At 56.2% G+C, this 22,431-nt stretch overlaps 1 non-coding gene across 1 annotated transcript; it reads right to left on the reverse strand.

The window, feature by feature from the left end:
- Positions 1 to 486: 486 nt before the first annotated feature.
- LOC117866693 (uncharacterized) lies at positions 487 to 3,621 on the reverse strand. The gene is made up of 5 exons (XR_011899093.1): positions 3,292 to 3,621; positions 2,751 to 2,857; positions 1,437 to 2,284; positions 1,155 to 1,307; positions 487 to 1,021 (listed from the first exon to the last, which is right to left on the reverse strand). It is a non-coding gene; the product is annotated as an uncharacterized protein (transcript).
- Positions 3,622 to 22,431: the final 18,810 nt, after the last annotated feature.

Here is a 22,431-nt window from a genome sequence, read left to right on the forward strand (position 1 = left end):
CCTTTCGATTTGAAGGGGATTGAAGAGGGTTGAAAGGGATTCGGAGGGATTAAATCCCTTGCAAGTCAAAATCCCCCTCAATCCCCTCCGATCCCCATGGGAAGGGGATTAATTGAACAAATCCGAAATAGGAACCTAGGAGAGGAAGAGGATGACGGAGGAGGTGGGCAGCGACGGAGGTGTCCGGTACTCTAGTAGCGATTTCGGTGGAGAGAGTCGGGTGAAACACTGAAACATGACAGCCACCCCATCCGAGTAGTGCCATGATAAAAATGGCAACTACAATCACTGCTAATTTTTTGGCATGCCAGGATTTCACTAGAAACTATCCCTAATGCATCACACATCGTAATTATTGCATAAGTTACCAAAAAAGACGATATACCACAACTTTAACACATGAGATAGATTTATTTACATGGAGTTTCGGTAAATAAATTTATTGGACCCACAAAATATTGAAATATTGCAGATTTTCCCCCTGAATTTGGTTATTTGGAAAACTTCTCCAACATGCTAAATAAAAAAAAAGATTTGACAACCATACTTTCTGGCAGAATTACAGAGATTAGCACTAGCTAAACGAGGGAGAGTAGCAAAGCTATGTGAATCATAGCTTGGGAAAAGGAAAAACACCTAACATTTGTCACCATATACACTTGCTACATGGCTCGATAACTTTCAGGTTCACAGCTGGGGGCACTCTCCCCTCGATGTATCTCTGAATGGCAACACGGGCCTTTTTAGCCTCCACAAGTGCCTCCTTATTCAGCTGCAGGCACTTATCAACCTTGACAAACCTCCTATCGTACCCACGGGTAGTGTCTAGTGTAAGGCACGCCAGTGCCTTTGTTTTCTCGATAATACAGATCGTGAGCTCAATCATGCTCTTCGCAGAGCAAAAGCCGGTTATCATCACATTCTTGAGGTTGTCGTGGCCCTGTTCTTGAAGGCACTGTGGACGTGAGTAGCCACTTGAGTCTTCAATAACTGAATCTCGCCTTATTGTCGGCTGCGCAATCTGCATAGGTATGCATGATATGTCAGAATGTATATTCAATAATAATCACAAAGTTTCAATTATACTGAATATACTGATTTTCACCCTAAATATGAAGTTTTTAAGATGGTAACTTGTCAGAGTGATGTCATACCCGTACAATGAGAGACTGCAAGGCAGGAGAAGCATCAAGAAAAGAAATAAGAGAGCAGAGATCATAGTCTTGGGAAAACTTTGATGTAGACACCACTATCTCCAAGTACTTGAGCTGGATGAATTTGCCAAACACCTTTGGTGTATTGACTGTCTGAAGAAATAAATGTCCCCCAAAGATTAATTGTGGACTGAGTAATTGAGTATTGTAAACATAAAACTATTATTCTACCATCAGTTTCATTTCCAGAACAATGAACTTATTGGGACGGATAAAACTGACCTCATCACTTGTTGATAGCACAAGAGTTTGGAGATTTGGTGCGATGAATGGAAATTTGGTACTAGCATAATATAGCGCATCAGGTGAATAGTCACGGATAAAACTTATTTTTCTCACTTGCAATGCTTCGCCAAGCGAGATATGTATTGGGCGGCCAGCAAAGAAGAAAGTGGAGAGGTTAGGGGCATTGCTGTCAATCATTTCCAGCTTACTGCAACCCACCACATTCAGGATATCAAGCTTCTGCAGCAGACAAGGTATCTTCAAGCAAATTATATCATTGCACTTGGTAAACCTTAGTTTCTCCACAGCACAAGAATTGGATAGAAAACCATATAGTTCCTCTCCAGTAATGTGTACTGAATGCAATTCCAAATTTGTCAGGCTACTCATATAACCAACTTGGGCTGCACAGCGAAAAGAACAATCCCCAAGCACAAAAGTCTGGATGGAGCTTCTTATCTCCCTACTAAATAAAAGTAATCCTGGAAGTTGTAGTTTATCCCACAACTTAACATTGATAGATAGATTTCTTTGATCCCAGGTGTAATGGCACATCGAAGCCAGCGGTCAACATAACTAGGTTGGAGATTCGAACAAGGGTAGGTTTCCATTACAAACCTCTTCACTCCCATGCTAGAGTGATTCTGCATAATGTGGTCAACTCTACATATGAAATCCCTTTTTATTTCATCATCATTAGATGTGTTTTCATTAATCCCTAGAGAACCAACAGAAATAATGAGATTTGGAAAGCATCTCCAAGAACGCAGAAAACCACGAGACACGCAGGCGGCCTGAGCAGCATCTCGCAATGGCATGAGGGCGTGTATTTGATGAAGAATGTCCTGTGAAAATAAGCATGGGAAATTTTTCAAGAAAAAAGCATGAGAAAAATAACGAACATCACAAGATGGTTGTGGTAATAATGTTTGTCTGAAGTGAGCAGTATGAACAAATTACGATCGAATTAGCTAAATGTGTTCTGTTTTAAAAAATACAGTATTGAATTGTCTGCTATCCTGGGGGTATCCTCATTTTCAGCAGGTATAACATAAAAAAAATTCACAAGCAACAACCATCATAAGATGATAAGGCAAGGTAACGACAATTCAAAAACATCAACCATGGACCATTGTACAACCGTGGACCTCATAGTGTGAATGTCAGATGCACTACCAAGTTCTTATATCCAAAATGCCACCACCAAGCTAGCAGTAATGACAGTGGGGGTGGTTAGTTCTATCACTTGCTATATAGTGCTCTGAGAAAAAACTGATTCATCCTAATAACTTACACGATATTATCTCATACCTCTGGAAGCTGGACCTGTGATCCCATTGTTTCGACGCAATGCGAAATATCTCCTTCTAGACTAGGCGATACCATTATTTGAGATGCCGAACAATTTGATCCATCACCTGCAAATAAGGAATGTCCTGAGACAGAAGGGACAATGGCAAGGAAAACAGCAAACACGAACACAATTGCACATGCGCAGCACTTGGCTTAGATGATGCTTAAACTTCTGCTCGAGAACAGTTGAGCAGACAGAACCTAGGTTCCAAGAGTTGGGTTAAGAACATCCTTTATACACAAAGTTACCTAAAACTTAAATCTTTATGCGCACAATCACCTCAAACATATGTCTCTGCACAAAATCATCAGCGTAGAGGGATCTTTGTTCGAAACCTAGCCAGGCCACATGAATTTACTTAATTCGACCAGTCCCGTGGCTACTTCTATCCCAGAAACAGATGTAGAAAAATTGTAAATAATAATTGATATCTCATATGACAGCACTCACTAATCATGCAGATAAGTAACGCGAGCAAACAGACACCAGGATGCTTACGAGTTATCTGGACTTGAGGCTGCCCCTCGACGGACAGAGCCTTCATCTGCTCCAGTATCCCCATGTCCGTCGCCCCAACAATCAAGCCAAGTCTCCGCACCCTATGGCCCCTCGCCCCCTCTGCCGCTCGTGCAGCAATCACGGGTCAGGTTTATGCCGTGAGAATCGGTACGCCACGGTAGCAGGGATATGTGGAGCTGGGTGAATCTTTGTGGTGCTCGGTTACCGAGTCCGGTGCCAGAACGGCAGCTCCAATGTGGATGCAAAACGAATCGAGGGGATAATAAACAAGGAAAGGTTCGATTTAGGCACTAGAGCAATCGAACCGAGTAAGAGCAACTCCAAGAGTATACTAAAAAATTCTTCCCCAAAATAAGATATTGGGAACTGTGCTAAAAAATTCCTCCCTAAAAAATGTACCAGCCTACAGCAGAATGCTAAAAAACTAGTCTCCTAATATTTCAAATCAGTCCACGTCATCGTATTGGACCCATTTTAGAATTCGTTTTTTCCCTTTAAAAAGGATCACGCCGCCGGCTGGAAACCTCCTGTCGCCGCTGTTGATTTCCTCACGCCATCGAGTAAATTTGGTCCTCTCGCACCATCGCAACATCATCCAGACCCTATAGCTTGCTGCTAGCTATTCTTTTGTTGTTTACTAAGTTTAAAGGACAGTGTTCAGAGGATATATCAGATTCAGTAGCACTGTCAATAACCTTCCAAAGACACATAACAATGTCACAAAGAGCGCCAACGCTGTCAGTTGTCCTCTTTGACTGCAGGATAGCTCCATTATCTTCTTGTTCTGAGTTAAGGAAAGCTAGCAGGTTCTTGTACTCGAGAAGATTATCCTACAAAACAGCAAGATTTGACAAGGAATTATTTGTGCAGTAGTACAGAAGCAAAGTAAAAGTTTGGAGTTGACGAAAGGTACCTTCTGCAAATTTGTGCCACCGCCCGGTCCATTGAGGCTATGCAATTGGCCATCAGATGAGCCAAGGATAAGATTTCAATCATAATTCATAGGTGCCAACTGATGACGTATTGATTCAGTTAATTCAATTTGTAGATGTCAGAAGCCAAGCTCTAATTGCCAATTAGCAATTATAAACTTTCCACAATCCAACCTCAATTAGGAAAAACAAGTTTGCGAGTCTAACCGAGAGCCTTTAACAGACCTGAGCTGCTATTGAAGTAGGCGACGAGGAGAATGACACCCTGCAGACCTGAACAGCTAAACCGTCAGTGTCAAAGGAGGGGGGAATACCAGGACGACGAGGGCAATGGTGAGCACGGGTGGCGCGCGCGACTTGGGGTGGAGCAGGCCATCGACGGACGGTAGGCCCTCGTCTGCCACCTGCCGGCTCGGGTTCACCGACCTCCTAGACATCCTCTTGCCCTCCCTCCCGAATCCGGCCAGCCATAGAAGCGCGTCAGCCGCAGATCGGAATCCCCTATGGCGCGAGGAGGCGGAGGTACCTCTGTCAATGGCACCGGTCGCCGGGAGAGGAGATCCGCGTCCCGGCCTGCCACCACATAGCGCTCACCGGTCACCGGGAGAGGAGAGCCGGCGCCGGGAGAGGAGGCCGCGCCGCCTGTCGCCGGGAGAGAGCTGCCGCCGGGAGAGAGCGCGCCAAAAAAAATAGCACGGGAAGGGGGCGCGGGAACGGAGTTCGGGAGGATTGGGGGAACACCGCGCGTTGCTAAAATATGCGGGGTGGTGGGGTGTTTTTTCACGTCGCTAATCTTTTGGGGTAGTTTTGGGTGGACTGTTGGAGTTCATTTTTTCTCTTTTTTTCCCAAAAGAAGATATTAGGAATAAAATTAGCAGCCTCTTGGAGTTGCTCTAAGTTAAAAAAAATATGAGCCTTCCCTGGAAACCGCCGCCCTGGCTGGAAGCCGCGGACCAGCGGCCGCCACCGAATTGACCTCTCGACGTCGAGATGTCGCGGAGGAGGGCCTCGTCCGGCCGCCTCTCTCAGATATGGCGACGGCAGAGCACCGGCGGCGGTTGGGAGTGCAGGGAGGCCACGGAGCACGAGCGGAAAGGATCTAGGCTCCACCAGTGGTTGGGAGTGCGGAGTTGCGTTTGCAGCGACGGATTTCGCGGCGGCGGGAGGGAGATGAAATGCGACGGACAGGGAGGGGATCGGATCGGATCGGGTTGGGATTTGGGAAGGCGACGAGTAGCCAACTCCGCTGGAAGTCGAGCCGGTTCGGCTCGGCCCAGCTTGTAATGTCATAGGGGAGGGTTAGGACGGTGCAGCTGTAGTCCTGTGAGTTGTGGCTACAGTGCGTCGCCCGAAAATTTTGGCTGGTCACGTCGAGGAGCACGGGCGCCTCTCTGCGTGTCAGAGCCGTATTCTGGGCGTGGGCGCCCCATCGGTTGCATTTATGACGAGATCAGTAGGGGCTCACAAGATTTGCGCCCTCATCTGCTGGTCCGCGCTCGTCCTCGGGTGAGGCGAAGCTCTGTCCTGTGGGTCCGGACGCGTCCGACCCATCGTCCCGGGGTCAGGCGAGACGGAGCCGTTCGGCGAGCGGTCGGGCGCGTCCGACCCCTTGCGCCCGGGGTCGGGCAAGGCGGAACCCTTTGGCGAGGGGTCTGACGCGTCCGACCCCTTGCGCCCGGGGTCGGGCGAGGTGGAATCCTTTGGCGAGGGGTCCGGCGCGTTCGACCCCTGGCGCTCGGGGGATATGGAGCGGCCCTCGGGCGGTCGGGCGCGTCCGACCCTAGGACCGTGGGTCGATCGAGGCGAAGTGGAATATTCCCCGGTCGTGCCAGGTCGGTGGAGGTCATTATCGCTAGGGGTGGGCCCGGGCCCTTATGATCGTCGTTTAAGGAGTATAAGGAAGTCGTTAATATTTCCCCCCAACAGTAGCCCCCGAGCCTTCGGTGGAGCAAAAATGCTCCTCCAGAGGCTGTGTTCGTCGTTCATCAAGGATCTTTGTTTGTCCTGCAGCCTACATTTGATCAGGGAGAAAAAGCTTCGCTCGTTTGGCCTGGCCAGAGAGTTTTAGGTAGGCAGGGTGTTCCGAGGATGGCTCGGCTCGGGAAGATTCCCTATCGTTCTGACGACCACTCCTGCTCCAAAACTCCAAATTGTGACCACACGCGTGGTCGTTGATTGCGATGCCAGCCCCCGAGCCCCCGCGCGTTGCAGGAGACCGATCGAGAGGTTGGATCGACTTTTGATCATTACCCCTCAAGCGTCCATTCGCTGGGACGGAGGGAGTGAGCCATGCCACGTTATCCTCGTTGGACGAACCGTGGTGCTCGTTGAGCTGCCAACGGGTCAGTTCGAGTGGAGTCCCGGTCCCCATTTGGGGGTGTCCAGCTCGGGCCAAGCTAGTGGCGTACTCCAGATTCCAGGTGGCCAATTCATATAGTTCCCGGACCCGTTCGATTGGATCCGAGGGCTCGTTGCCTTTCTTCGGGGAAAAACCTTGAACTTAAACGTCAATCCGGACTCGAACGTGAGGTCAGGATGCCCTTGGCTTTCGCTCTCCTGGGTGGTGGCCGCTAGCGGACTCGTCCCTTCTCACCCCTTGCTCAGGAGTGTCCTGGGGCGACTGTCGAACCCTGCGGTGGGCCAGCCTTCAAACCCCTAGATCGTAATGGGCCGTAGGAGCGATTTCAGCTTCGTATCCCTTTTTTACTTGTTGGTGGGCCCCGGGCCGTACGTGGAGGAAGGCTGCGCGTGCATCCTCAGGAAGGTGGAGAGATGGAGAATACTGGGCCCGCGAAATGAGGAAGGGAGACGTTCCCTACAGCAGGAGGAGATCGTGCGCACAGTTTCCGAAAAAGGTGGAGGTGACGGGTGTACCTAGCGTCGCAATAACTGCGATCGGGTTGCCCTTTTCGCTTCCCACGCGCTCCCCTATAAGACAAGGTAGTCCGCCTCGCCGGTTTCGCCCCGCACTCATCTCTAGCCTTTCTTACTTTCTTGTGCACTTTTCACCTCCCTTCGCTTCAGCGCAGCAGCCTTCTCCGCCCCCGCCGTTGAGCCTTCCCCTCCCTCAGTGATGGAGTCCTAGATGCGCTCGAACTTCAGCACCGCGCGCGCCTCCGGCCTCATGAAGAAGGGCCTCCTTTGCGAGAGGTTCGCCAAGAACAAGTGGTGGTACCCCGGAAGGGAGGATGCGCCGCAGCCGGATGACGGATACGTCGTCTCATTCGCGCACTTCCATGAGAGGGGGTTCGCAACTCCGCCGAGCCACTTCTTCCGCGGGCTGCTGCATTACTACGGGCTCGAGCTGCAGCACCTCAACCCCAATGGGATCCAGCACATCACGGCGTTCGTCGCGCTGTGCGAGGGGTACCTGGGGATTGAGCCCAACTTCTCGCTCTGGAAATACTTCTTCACGGTCAGCCTGCATCACAAGATCGAGAAGAGGGGGATCTAGGTGCGGACGGTTCCGGTGCCGATGGGGTGCACCGGCATCCACCTCTGCCAGAACCGCGCCGGGGAGTATATGGCGATGAAGACCGCGGTATCCCACAAGGGGTGGCACCAGCAGTGGTCCCCCTTGCCGGAGTTCACCGGCCGTGTCATCGCGGTAGCACCAGACAACTGGGCATACGGTCCAGTTGAGAAGGAGAAGAGGAACATCGCTGGTCTTCTACAGGCCATCAATCGCCTGGAGGCGGAGGTCCTAACCGGGGCCGGAGTTATCGGGGCGTACCACGCTCGGAGGCTGGCGCCACTGATGCTCCGAGCCCGCGCGCTCAGCGATATGGTTCCCGACACGGCGACTGATGGCACCATCCTTGCGATGGGTGTGCTCACCAACGCCGAGATCGAGCAGCGTGTCCGGGAGGCACTGGATGACAGGGACGTTGTTTACCCGGTGCCGGATCACCCTCCGATGCGCCCGAACAAGGGCTTCGTCCTGCTGGTGAGAATTTTGCACTCTCGCTCTTCTTTCGTGCATTTCCTTGTTCTCCATTCTGACGCAGAGTCTTTGAATCTGCAAGGCGAGCTGAACTAGGTCGTAGCCCCGCGCCCACCGGTGCCAGAGGACACAGCGCGGCGGCAGTAGAACCGCCTCCTTACCGAAAAGCAGAAAAGGAGGAAGGACAAGGAGACGGCGAGGAAGAGGAAGAGGGGTGCGAAGGAGTTCTGAATGCGGCGAAGGGGCGCGGTCGTGAGGGACGATGATGAAGATGAGACCAAGGAGGAGGAGGAGGAAGATTATGTCTCGGTCCTCGCACCAGATGTGCTCATCATCCGGGACCAGCCCCCTCAACTTGCCGAGGGGGACAGGTCGAGCGGACCGCCCGCCCAGGGCCCGACCCCGCGGGGCTCGGAGGCCGCGCCCCAGGGTCAGTGAGGGGCGCACCTCAGGAATCGACGGGGCTGAGCCCTGCCCTCTGCCTGCATCGCACGAGCAGAGGGGTAGCGGCAAGCAGCTGCTATCGGACGTCCTGGGGTTAGCGTCGAGATCGGGGGTGAAGCGCGCCTGCCACCCTCGTATTGTGGCGAGGTAAGTGGAAAGTTCTCGCGTACCTTATTCTTTTCTTGGCATCGAGCTGTTTTTGATGAAGTTGTTGTTGTCTCGCAGCGCTGCTCTGCAAGACTTTGTCCTACCGCTGGCGTCGAAGAAGGCGCTCTGGGCATCGGCTGCTTCCGCGGGGCTAACCATGACCCTACCAGGGTCGAGCGGTGGTGTTGTCGGTGGGGCCGCGGTGCCCCCTATGGAGGTAGCCTCCGCGACGGCAATTGAAGAAATGGTGTTGCAGTCGGGAACGGAGTTTACCCTTGTCCCGCCTTCTGCCCCCGCAGCCGACCCACGGGGCCAGATGCTGCCCCTGGGGTTCCTCCGACCAACGAGGTGATAAACCTTGACGACGAGGCAGAGGAGGAGCCGGTGAGGGAGGCGCCAGTGTCTGAGGCGCCGGTCGCGGAGGCGGTGGTGGAGACGACGGAGACGGCGGCGGTGGCGGAGACGATGGCGCTTGCCCCAGCGGCGATGATAAAGACGGCGGCGGTGGCCGAGATGGTGGCATCTGCTCCGGCGGTGTTGACGGAGACGGCAGCGGTGCCGGAGACGGTGGCACCTGCCCCGGCGACGACAATGGAGACAGCAGCGTCGAGGCTGGTCGGAGAGTCCTCCCATTCCCTCGTCCCACTTAGTCGTGACCCCAACGCGTGGGGAGGGCCGACTGTGCGCTGGATGTCCCGTGAGGACCCGCAGAGGCCACACTTCGTGCTGGACGATGTCAGGGAGCGGAAAAGATGGTAGGAGGTGCAGGGCGGACTCGAAGATGTCCGTGCCGCCCTGTCTTCCACGATGGGGAAGTTGGATGACGTTGTTGTTCCTGTCGGTCAGTATGGTGTTCTCTTTGGTGGTTATTTTTCTTTCATTTCTCCGTTCCTTTTTTCTCCTGACGATTCCTGAGCGTAAATTGTTCTGCAGGCACTCCAGGAATGCAGCCGGGGGAAGTCCGAGTTTCTCCGGTGCGAGCGGAGGGTCTGGGAGCGCTTCGCCATGGAGATGCGGTGGACCGGGGAGCTGACCGGGAAGCTCGCTGCCACCTAGTAGAATGCTGCCGACCTGCGAGCGCGGGAGCAGGAGGCGCGGTAAGGCACGCTGAGGGCGGAGGACAAGCTCCGGGTCGCTACTGAGAAAGCCCATCGTGATGCCGAGGAGCTTTCACGATTGAGGAAGGAGCATGAGGCCCTTCAGAAAATCGTCAAGCGCATCCAGCATGAGCGACACACAGCTCAGCAGGAGCGCGACCTTGAGGTGGGCCGGAAAGTTGAGGCCGAGAAGGTGGCGGCCGACCTTGGGGCGGAGGTCGGTCGGCTCCAGTCACAGGTGCAGGAGCTTCAGACCGCTGTGTCCCAAGGGCTCAACCGGGAACATCTGCTGAGAGCCCGATCTGAGGGTAAGGCTTTCGTTGTCCTCTTGCTTGTAGCGTTGCACTGGTTTCTGACTTGGCGGGTTTTTCTGGACAAGCCTTGAGGGCGACCTCGCCTGGCTGAGGGACACCGCCGATGCGGAGCACGTCGAGGTCGCCAACCTGCGGGACGCCATTCGCATCATCTGCGAGGACCTTAGTGTGGTCCAAGAGGAGGGGATGAGCACACTGGTGGCTCGTGTCCACGGGACGTATCGGCGGGCCCGTGAGATCGCTCGGGAGGCGCTCCACGTTGGTGTGAGGCGAGCCTTCGGCGTCTTCGGCTCTCACTACTCCAACATCAACTTCGACGCGATGAGCGGGGGGTACGCCTCCGGCTACTCCGAGGCTGAGTTGGATGAGATCAATGCGTCGATGCTCAATCCAGCGGAGGCCTTGGCGCGGCTCCTGGAGGATGAGGCTATCCTGCTGGAGGACCCGGGGATGAGCTAGCTATATCAGGCCAAGTTGCCCAAAAATATGTAAATAAGTTAAGTAATTTCGAACTTGCTTTTGCGATGGCCTCAGAGACATTTTTCTGTTTATGTAATTTTTCGAAAAGGTTTTCGATCCTCTTTTTGTTTTTTGGGTTTGGAAAGTTTATAGTGCGGGTCGAACGCGTCGGGAAGCACCGGCGAGCGAAGGCACCGTAGCCACTGCGGCGTGGGTTTCTCATAGTCCGATTGGTCTTACCTGAGCGTCGTTCGCGCAGTCCTCTCTTTTTGCTCCCAAACGTTTAAGAAGAGGGTCAGTTTGGAAAAAATGGTGTTTTGAGAGGACGCCGAGTGTCTTTGGCCGGAGCCCTTGACAGCCCCCGAGGGATATGCGACCCTGTGGCAAAGCCAGGGTCAGATATCCCTAAGCTTGGGACGAAACTTTAGCGAAGGCGACTCAAAACAGCCCCTCTTTCACAAACTAAAAGATGACGGAAGTATGTATGTACAAACTTGGAAATAATAGCTAAGGGTAGAAAGGTCTTAGCTGTTCGATGTTGCAAGCGTTGGTGAAGATCTGCCCATCGGGGGTCGCTAGCTTGTATGTGCCCGGCCGCAGTATTTGCGCAATGATGAAAGGACCTTCCCACGGAGGAGTCAGCTTGTGCCAACCCCTGTTGTCTTGGACGAGGCGAAGCACCAGGTCGCTGATGTTGAAGGCCTGACTCTGTACCTGAAGGCTGTGATACTATTGGAAAGCTTGTTGGTACTTGGCTGAGTGCAGCAGGGCCACATCTCGCGCTTTGTCGAGCTGATCCTGCGCGTTCGCGAGGGATGCTTGGTTCCCTTGTTCATTGTATGCCCTGGCCCTCAGCGACCTATACTCCAGGTCAGTAGGGAGGATTGCCTCGGACCCATAGACCATGAAGAATGGGGTGAAGCCAGTTGCCCTGCTAGGGGTTGTCCTCAGGTTCCATAGGACTGCGGGGAGCTCCGCAACCCATCAGCCGCCAAACTTGTTGAGGCAGTCGAAGATCCATGACTTGAGACACTAGAGTATCATGCCGTTGGCCCGCTCAACCTGTCTGTTCGTGCGGGGATGCGCTACGGCCGACCAGTCTACTCGGATGTGGTGGTCATCACAGAACTTGAGGAATTTCTTCCCAGTGAACTGCGTGCCGTTGTCCATGATGATGGAGTGGGGGATTTCGAAGTGATGGATGATGTTAGTGAAGAATTGCACCGCCTGCTCGGACTTGATCTACGTGATCGGTCGAGCCTCGATCCACTTCAAGAATTTGTCGACGGCAACGAGCAGGTGGGTGAAGCCCCCGGGTGCCTTCTTGAAGGGCCCGACGAGGTCCAGACCCCAGACCTGCGAAGGGCCATGTGATGGGGATGGTCTAGAGTGCCTGGGCGGGCAAGTGAGTTTGTCGTGTGAAGAATTGGCACCCTTCGCAGGTGCGCACGACGCGGGTGGCGTCGGCGACTGCCGTCGGCCAATAGAAGTCTTGTCGGAAGGCGTTCCCGACAAGGGTTCTTGGTGCGGCGTGGTGTCCGCAGGCTCCGTTGTGGATGTTCTGGAGTAACGCCTTTTCTTGCTCGATCAGGATGCATCATTGCAGGATGCTGGTATAGCTCTGCTTGTAGAGCTCCTAATCGATGATGACGAAGGATTTGGCGTGGCGGGTGATCCTTCGTGCCTCTGTCTTGTCCGTCGGGAGCAACTCGCGAATGAGGTAATCGAGGTACAGGGCTCTCTAGTTGGGCGGAGGGTCGGCCCCCTCTGCTGGATCTGTGTCGATCTCCATAACCTTGGGGTCGGAAGGGTCAACTCTCAAGTTCGGGACAGGTGGCGCGTTGCCGACCTCTCCCGGGTCGGCTCCCGAGTCTGGGACAGGTGGCACGTTGCCGACCTCTCCTGGCTCCTTATAGCGGATCTAGGGCTTATACTGGTCACTAATAAAGACACCGTCGAGGACTGGCTTCCGGCTGGACGCTGCCTTTGCTAGCTCGTCATCTGCCTTGTTAAAGCGTCTCACAACGTGGTTGAGCTCCAGACCGTCGAACTTGTCCTCAAGCCGGTGGACTTCGTTGCAATACGCTGCCATCTTGGGATCGTGGCAGCTCCACTCCTTCATGACTTGCTCGACGACTAGCTGAGAGTTGCCTCGGATGTCCAGCCGTCGGATGCCCAGCTCGATGGTGATGCGAAGCCCATTGAGGAGAGCCTCGTACTTGGCGACGTTGTTAGATGCGGGAAAATTGAGACATATCATGTACCTCATGTGTACGCCGAGAGAGGAGACGAAAACCAGGCCTGCTCCAGCGCGAGCTTTCATCAGCGACCCGTCGAAGTACATCGTCTAGTACTCCTGCTTCTCTGGAGCTGACGGTATCTAGATCCCTATCCATTGCGCGACAAAGTCAACGAGTACTTGGGACTTGATGGCTATCCGGGGGACATAGGTGATGCCCTGGTCCATAAGCTCGAGCGCCCACTTTGTGATCCGCCCTGTGGCGTCCTGATTCCGGATCAATTCGTCGAGGGGGATTGATGACACGACCGTCACCGGGTGGGAGGTGAAGTAGTGGCGCAGCTTTCTCTTCATGATGAGGACTGCATATATGAGCTTTTGGATTTGGGGGTAGCGGGCCTTGGAGTTGGACAAGACCTCGCTGATGAAGTACACCGGGTGCTGCACCTTGAGGGCATGTCCCTCCTCCTCTCGCTCCACCACTAGAGCAGCGCTTACCACCTGGGTGGTTGCCGCAATGTAGAGCAGGAGTGGCTCCCCGTCGGTCGGTGGGATTAGGATTGGGGCCTTCGTAGGACTTGTTTGAGCCGGTCAAGTGCCTCTTGGGCCTCGGCGGTCCACATGAAGCGGTCGGTCTTCTTCAGGAGTCGATAGAGAGGGAGTCCTCGTTCGTTGAGGCGTGAGATGAAGCGGCTCAGGCCCGCAAGGCATCCTGTGACGCACTGCACTCCCTTCAGGTTTTGGATCGACCCCGAATCAGCGATGGCCGATATCTTCTCCGGGTTGGCTTCGATGCCGCGCATGGAGATGATGAAGCCGAGCAGCATGCCCCTCGGGACCCCGAAAACACATTTTTCGGGGTTGAGTTCGATGCGCTTGTCTCTCAGCCTTTCGAAGGCCAGCTTGAGGTCGGGGATGAGCTGGTCGCCTTTCTTGGACTTGACCATGATGTCGTCCACGTAGGCCTCAAAGGTTCGCCTGATGAGGTCCCTAAAACACTTGAGCATACATCGCTGGAATGTAGCCCCCGCGTTTTTGAGGCCGAACAGCATCGTGACGTAGCAGTAGGGCCCGAAAGGGGGTGATGAAAGAGGTCGCAAGCTGGTCGGACTCTTTCATCGCGATTTGGTGGTAACCGGAATACGCGTCGAGGAAGCTAAGGGTTTCGCACCCTGCAGTTGAGTCGACTATCTGATCTATGCGTGGCAAAGGAAACAGATCCTTTGGGCACACTTTGTTGAGACGCATATAGTCAACACACATTCTCCATTTCCCATTCTTCTTTCGTACAAGAATAGGATTGGCTAACCACTCGGGGTGGTGCACTTCCTTGATGAACCCGGCCACCAAAAGCTTCTGGAGCTCCTCACCAATGGCCTTGTGTCGTTGTCAGGATTAGCGGATCAAGACTTGGACTAGTAAATTTCTTTTATGCGCGTAAAGCTTTGGATGGTGGCGTGGGAGACACGGGGTTTAGACTGGTTTGGGCAAGGAAGAGCCCTACGTCCAGTATCGGGTGGTGCTCGTGTTGCCCACGCGGGGTCTGTAGTAGGGGTTATAGGAGGGCGAGAGAGGGAGCTGATCCCAGGTCTCTTGGGTGTGCACTGATGCTCTAAGGAGAGTACGAGTGTGTTCTTTTCGCTTCCGAGAGTCCCCTGTCTCAGGGCCCCCGGTTCTCCTTTTATAGCGCAAGGAGGCCACCGGGGTTACAGGTGAGACCGGGTGTGAGGAGAAGTAAAAGAGATAAACTTACCTAAGTAAAATCCAACATAAGGAGAGGGACCAAGTTCCAAGGTCGCCGCCCCTCGCTCTGGCCTCCGGCTCCTGTCAGCGCTTCCGCCGGAAGAGGGCGGCCACCTTCGGATCCTGTCGACGGTCTCCCTGGTGGCCGTTGCCACGAGGCATGATGATGATGTTTGGTCGTGGCGTGTGTGCCCGTCGGGGAGGACGGCTGGTCCTGTTATCTTGCTGATGGCCCATGGGACACGGACGTCGCATCCCTATCGCTAGATGCGCGGGACGCGAGAACGGGCGGGACTTCCTCCTTTGCCGGGCGGCGCAGGCCATGAGTGCCCTGTAGTGAATCGGAGGGAGCCGCGGCCACTGTAGCCTGCACCGCACGGTCACACATGGGTACTTGTGGCAGGTCACGTCGGGGGTGCGAGCGCCTTTCTGCGTGCCAGAGCCACAGCGCATTTATGGCGAGGTTGACAGGGGACCCACGAGATCCGCATCCTGATCTTCCATTCTGCGCCCGAGGCAGATATTTGTCTTGTGGGCTCGGATGAGTTCGACCCCCTGCGCCCTGGGTCGGGCGAGACGGAGTCTTGCGGCGGGGGGTCATGAGCTCCCGACCCCAGGCTCGTGGGTCGGGCGAGGCGGAGTTTGGTCTTCAAGGGGTCGGGAACCTCCGAACCCGGGACACTGGGTCGGGCGAGGCGGAGCGTGGCTCCCCCCTCCCATGTTGGGCCGGCGGCAGTCTTTATTTCCTTAGGTAGGCTCGGGCCTTTATGATTGTTGTTTTCATGGGCTTTAGGAGGTCGTTAATATTCCCCCCCAGTAGTAGCCCCCAAGCCTGTGGGGGAGCGGTGACTCTCTTCCAAAGGCTGTTATTGCCGTTCGTAGGGGATCCCCGTTCATCGTGCAAGCCGCAGTTAATCAGGGATGAGAGGCATTGTTTGTGCGCTTGGCCGAGGAGGTTGATCAGGTGAAGCGTCCTATGGGCGACTCGGCGCGGGAGGGTTTCTTGTTGTTTCCTTCTATTCTAATGGCCTCAAGTCATGACCACCCGCGTGGTCATTGGTTGCGAGGCTAGCCCCCGAGCCCCCGCGTGTTGCAGGGGACCGGTCGGGAGGCTAGGTCGACTTTTGTACGTTACCCCTCAAGCACCCATTCACTGGGACGGAGGGGGTGAGCCGTGCCACGTTATTCTCGCTGGACGAACCGTGGTGCTCATTGAGCTACTAGCGGGTCGATTCGAGTGGGGTCCCAGTCCCTGTTCGGGGGGGTCCGGCTCGGGCCAAGCTGGTGGCATACCCCAGGTTCTGGCCAGCCAGTTCAATAGTTCCCGGATCCATTCGGTCGGATCCGGGGGCTCGTTGCCTTTCTTCAGGGAAAAACCATGAACTCTGATGCCGGACCGAACTGGAGTGTGAGATTGGAACGCCCTAGGCTGTCGCGCGCCCGAGTGATGGTCGCTAGTGGACCCATCTCCTCTCACCCCTCACTCGGGGATGTCTTGGGGCAGCTATCGAACCCGTGGTGGGCAAGCCATCGAACCCCTGGACTGTAATGGGCCGTAGGGGTGTTTTCAGCCCCGTATCCCTTTGTTACCTTTCGATGGGCCTCGGGCCGGATGTGGAGGAGGTTATGCCGTGGGCCGGACGTGGAGGAGCTTGTGCCTTAGGCCTGACGTGGAGGATGTTATGTGCGCACTCTGACGTGGAGGATGTTATGTGCGCACTCTCCGAGAGACGAAGTGGTGGAAGACACCGACCCGCGAATCGAGGGAGGAGGGGATGTTTCCTGCAGCAGGTCGTGCCACGGTTTTCGAAAAAGGGGCGGGCGTGACGGGGTGTACCTTGCGCCACATTTATTTTGACGGGGGCGCCTGTTCTGCTTCCCACGCGCCTTCCTATAAGATGGGGTGTCCGCCTCGCCGGTTCCACCCGCAGTCTGCCCCCAAGTCTTTTCGCCTCTCCACACATCCTTAGCTTTCTTGCTCGCCGTTCATCTTCCTCGGCCCAGCGCCGCAACCTTTCTCCCCGTCCGCCGTCAAGCTCTTCTCCCCTCGATGATGGGATCCTAGGCGCGCACAAGCTTCGTCACCTCGTGCGCCGACGGCCTCACGAGGAAGGGCCTCCTTTGTGAGAGGACCGAGAGGGATGAATGGCGGTTCCCCGAGATGGAGGAGGTGCCGAATCTGCCGGCCGGCTACGTCGTGTCGTTCACCTACTTCCACGAGAGGGGGTTCGCGACTCGGCCAAGTCTTTTCTTCCGCGGGCTCCTTCACTACTACGGGCTTGAGCTGCAGCATCTCAATCCCAATGGGATCCAGCACATCGCGGCGTTCGTCGCACTGTGCGAGGGGTTCCTAGGCATTGAGCCCAACTTCTCGCTGTGGAAGTACTTCTTCGCGGTCAGCCTATACCAGAAGGCCGAGAAGAGAGGAAACCAGCAACGGGCGACCCCGGTGCCGATAGGGTGCGATGGAATCCACCTTCGCCACACTCGCTCTAGGGAGTACATGGCGATGAAGACCGCGGTGTCCCACAAAGGGTGGCACCAGCAGTGGTTCTACGTGAAGAACTACTCCAAATCCTCCTTGCCGGAGTTCACCGGCCGCATCATTGAAGTGGTGCCGGAGGTGTGGTTGTACGGCCTTGTGGAGAAGGAGAAGAAGCGGATCACCGGCTTGCTTCAGGCCATCGAGTACCTGAAGGGAAAGGGGCTGACCGGAGCTGGAGTCATCAGGGCGTACCACGCTCGGAGGGTGGCGCCGCTGATGCTCCGGGTCCGCTCGCTCGCTGAGATGACCCCCAGCACGTCGGCCGAGGGAACCGTCCTTGCGACGGGTGCGCTCGCCGCCTCCGTGATCCGACAGCGGATCCGGGAGGCGCTGGATGACAAGGACGCCGATTACCTGGTGCCCGACCACCCTCCGATGCGCCCGGACGAGAACTTCGCCGCCCTAGTGAGGACTGTGCATGCCTGTTTCTTTTTCCTGCGCCTCTTGGTTTGTTGTTCTGACGCGGAGCGCTTGTGTCCGTAGGGCAACATGGCCCACGTCGCGACTCGCGTCCGCTGGTGCCAGAGGACGCCGAGCGGCGGTAGCAGAACCGTCTCCTTGCTGAGAAGCAAAAGCAACGCAAGGACAAGGAGACGGCGAGGAAGAGAAAGAAGGCCGCCAGGGAGTTCCAACGGCGGTGGCGAGGCCAGGTCGTGTCGGACGATGACGATGATGATGAGGAGGAGGAAGAGGAGGAGGACGACGACGAGGACGAGGAAGAGGAGGAGGAGTTCATTCTGACCCCTCGATCGGGCGTGCTCGTTATCCGGGAGGTGCGCTCCCAAATGACCGCAGGGGACAAAACGAGCGGGCTGCTCGCCATGGACCCAACCCCGCAAAGCTCTGGGGCCGCGCCCCAGGGGTCGGCGTGGAGCGTGCCTCGGGAGTCGATGGAGCTGACCCCCATCACTCTGCCTGCAGCCCTGGAGCAGTGGAGCAGCGGCAAGCGGCCGTTGCCTGATGCCCTAGGGTCGGCATCAGGCTCAGAGGCGATACGCGCGCGCCGTCCTTGCGCTGGGGGAGTGTGAGTGGAATTTCCTCGCAAGTCTCATTCCTTTCCAGGCATTGAGTTGTTTTTGCTATAGTTGTTTGTTTTTTTGGCAGCGCAGCCCCTCGAGGCCTTGTTCCGCCGCTGGCGCCGAAGAAGGCACTACGGGTGTCGTCCACCTCTGCGGGGCGGACCGCGATCCCGCCGGCGGCGAGCGGCGGTGTCGCCAGGGAGACTGCGGGTCCTACCACGAAGGTGGCTCCTGCGGCGGCAACTGGTGGAGTGGCGCCGTTGCCGGGCATGGGATAGGGTCTTACCCCTGCTCTACCCTCTGCTTCCTCGGCCAATCCCACGGGACAGGGTATTGCCCTTGGGGGCCCTCCGACCGGGGTGGTGATAGACCTCGACGACGAGGCGGAGGAGGAGCGTGCGGCTCCAACGGCGGTGGTGGAGACGGGGGCGGCTGCCCCAGTGATGGGGACAGCGACAGCAAGGGAGGCGAGGACATCCGCCCCGGCGGTTGCGATGAAGGCAGCGGCGGCGGCGGATGCGGGGACATCCGCCCGTGGAGCCGCGGCAAAGGTAGCGGCGGAGGTGCCTGCTCCGGAAGCCACGATGGGGGTGGGGACGCTTGCCTTGGTGGCCGCGATGAGGGACGCGGCGGCGACGGGCACGCCCGCTCCAGTAGCCGTGACGGAAACAGTGGCGGCGGCGGACGGATCGGGACGCGTGTTGGCGTCGACGACGTCCGCGGCGACCTCAACAAGGACGACGGCGCGCGTGCTGGGACCGTCGGCGAGGCCGGCGGCATCCGGGGCGGCGGCGCCTGTCCCGGTGGTGGCGTTGGGGACGGCGGCGCTGGGGGCAGCTGAGGCGGTCTCTACCCCTACCTCGATCAGTCCTATTCCCAAGGCGTGGCGTGGGACTACCTTGAACTGGATGTCCCGCGACGACCCGCATAGGCCCCTCTTCACACTGGATGACGCCAAGGAGTGGGGCAAGTGGCAGGCGGTGTAGGGCGGACTTGCGAACGTCCGCGCTGCCCTATCCTCAGCGATAGGGGTGCTGGACAGCGTTGTCGTTCCTGGTAGCCAGGTATGGTGTTCTCCCTAGCGGTTATTTTTCTCCCATCGCTTCGTTGCTGAGTATGTATCATCCTGCAGGCCCTCCAGGAGTGTAGCCGGGGAAGTCCGACTTCCTCCGAACTGAGTGGGAGCTTTGGGACCGCTTCTCTATGGAGAAGCAGTGGACCGGGAAGCTGACCGTGCAGGTTGCCGCCGCCCAGCAAGTTATCAACAACCTGTGAGGACGCGAGCAGGCGGCGCGGGAGGACGCGCGGCTGGCGGAGGCCAAGTTCCAGGCCGTCATCGAGAAGGCCCGCCATGACGCTGAGGAGCTCGCACGGCTGAAGGGAGAGCATGAAGCCCTTCAGAAGACCGTCAAGCGCATCCAGCGCGAGCGGCAGAAGGCCTGGTAGGAACGGGACTCCGAGGCAGCCCAGAAGGAAGAGGCCGAGAAGGTGACGGCTGACCTCGGGGCGGAGGTCAGTCAGCTCCAGGTGCAAGTGTAGGAGCTTCAGGCCTCCGTGGACCAGGGGCTTGACCGGGAGCGCCAGCTGAAGGCCAAATCCGAGGGTAAGGCTTTTTCCGCTCCTTTGTTTTCTTATTGCTTTGTGGTGGTTTCTGACTTGGATTTCTACAGACGGTCCTTATAGATGAAATCGCCTGGCTCGAGGAGGTCCTCGACACTGAGCACGCCAAGCACGGCAGCCTGCGGGACGCGGTCCGCGTTGTCTGTGATGGCCTTGGCGTGATCCAGGGGGAGGGGACAAGCTCGCTAGCGACTCGTGTCCTCAGGACATACCGATGGACCCGCGACATCACCCTGGAGGTGCTCCGCATTGGCGTGAGGCGGGCCTTCGATGTCTTCGGTTCCCACTATTCCGGCATCAACTTTGCCAGGATGAGCGGGGGTATGCCGCCAGCTACTCCAAGGCCGAGCTGGATGAGATCGACGCGTCGGTGCTCAACCCAGTGGACGCCTTGGCGAAGCTTTAGGAGGATGAGGCCGTCCCGCCCGAAGACCCCAAGAGGAGTTAGCTGTACCAGGCTGGCGCCCCCGGATGTAAATACATTAGTTTTGATTTTGAACTTGTTCTTGTAATGGCCACAGGGGCCTTTTTATGAATTGCCGAAAAAAATTTCGATCCTCTTCCTTGTTTTTTGGTTTAGGAAAGTTTGGAGCGAGGTCGGGTGTGTCATTAAGCATTGATGGGCGAAGGCACCGTAGCCGCTGGGGTGTGGGTTTTTTCGTAGTCCGATCAATCTTGCCTGAACAACGTTCGCGCACTCCCTCCTTTTCACGCCCAAAAGTTTAGGAAGAGGGTCGGCTTGGAAAGAAATGGGGTTTTGAGAAGATGTCAAGTGACTTGGGCCGGAGCCCCTGATAGTCCCCGAGGGATATGCGGCACTAAGGCAGAGCCAGGGTTGGATATCCCTGAGTTCGACACGAAACTTGAACAGAATCGACTCAAAATTACTTTTCTATTAAATTGACAATTTACAGAAGTGTTTATGTACAGAATTTGGAAACAAGAAACTAAGGGTAGAAGCATCTTAGCTATTCTATGTTCCAGGCGTTGCTGAAGATCTGTCCGTCAGGGGTCGCCAGCTTGTATGTGCCTGGCCGCAGTACTTCTGCGATGATGAAGGGACATTCCCACGTAGGGGTCAGCTTGTGCCGACCCCTGTTGTCCTGGATGAGGCGGAGCACCAGGTCGCCGACGTTGAAGGCTCGGCCTTGCACCTTGCGGCTGTGGTAGCGTCGTACGGCCTGCTGGTACTTGGCCGAGTGCAGTAGGGCCACATCGCGTGCTTCATCGAGCTGATCTTGTGCGTCTTCGAGCGATGCCTGGTTCCCTTGGTCGTCATACGCCTTGACCCTCGGTGATACATACTCCAGGTCAGTGGGCAGGATTGCCTCGGACCCATAGACCATGAAGAACGGGGTGAAGCCAGTCGCCCGACTGGGGGTCGTCCTCAAGCTCCACACGAATGCGGGGAGCTCTGTGACTCATCGGCCGCCGAACTTTTTGAGGCGGTTGAAGATCCATGGCTTGAGACCGTAGGACAGGTGGTGCGTTGCCAACCTCTCTCGGGTCGGTTCCCAAGTCCGGGGTAGGTGGCGCGTAACCGACCCTCCTCGGCTCCTGGCAACAGATTGAGGGCTTAAACTGGTCGCTGACGAAGACACCGTCGGGTACAAGCTTTCGGCCGGACGCTGCCTTTGCCAGCTCGTCGGCTACCTCGTTGAAATGCCTTGCGACATGGTTGAGCTCTAGTCCATCGAACTTGTCTTCGAGTTTGCGAACTTCATTGTAGTAGGCTGCCATCTTGGGGTCGTGGCAGCTCCACTCCTTCATGACTTGTTTGACGACTAGCTGAGAGTCACCTCGAATGTCCAGCCGCCGGATGCCTAGCTCGATGGTGATGCAAAGCCCATTGAGGAGGGTCTCGTATTTGGCAACATTATTAGACGCAGGAAAGTGGAGGCGGATCATGTACCTCATGCGCACGCCGAGAGGAGAGATGAAGACGAGACCCGCTCCAGCGTGGGCCCTCATCAGCGATCCATCGAAGTACATCGTCCTCCTACTTCTCCAGCGTCGATGGTGTCTGGATCTCCATCCATTCTGCTACAAAATCAGCGAGTACCTGGGACTTGATGGCGGTGCGGGGGGCATAGGTGATGCCCTGGTCCATGAGCTCGAGCGCCCACTTCGCGATCCTTCCCGTGGCGTCCTGGTTTCGGATCACTTCGCCGAGAGGGAACGACGAAACGACCGTCACTGGGTGGGAGGTGAAGTAGTGGCGCAACTTCCTCTTTGTGATGAGGATGGCATAGATGAGCTTCTGGATCTGCGGGTAGCGTGCCTTGGATTCGGACAAGACTTCGCTGATGAAGTACACCGGGCACTGCACCTTGAGGGCGTGTCCCTCCTTCTCTCGCTCCACCACCAGAGCCGCGCTAACCACCTGGGTGGTCGCCGCGATGTAGAGCAGGAGGGGCTCCCTGTCGGTTGGCGGGACAAAGATCAGGGCCTTTGTCAGGAGGTCCTTGAGCCGGTCAAGTGCCTCCTGGGCCTCGGTGGTCCACTCGAAGCGGTCGGTCTTCTTCAGGAGTCGGTAGAGAGGGAGCCCCCGTTCGCCGAGGCGCGAGATGAAGCGAATCAAGGCTGCCAAGCATCCCGTGATGCGCTAGACTCCTTT

Source organism: Setaria viridis, chromosome 8 (assembly GCF_005286985.2).
Source record: "Setaria viridis chromosome 8, Setaria_viridis_v4.0, whole genome shotgun sequence".
Taxonomy (NCBI): Eukaryota; Viridiplantae; Streptophyta; class Magnoliopsida; order Poales; family Poaceae; genus Setaria; species Setaria viridis.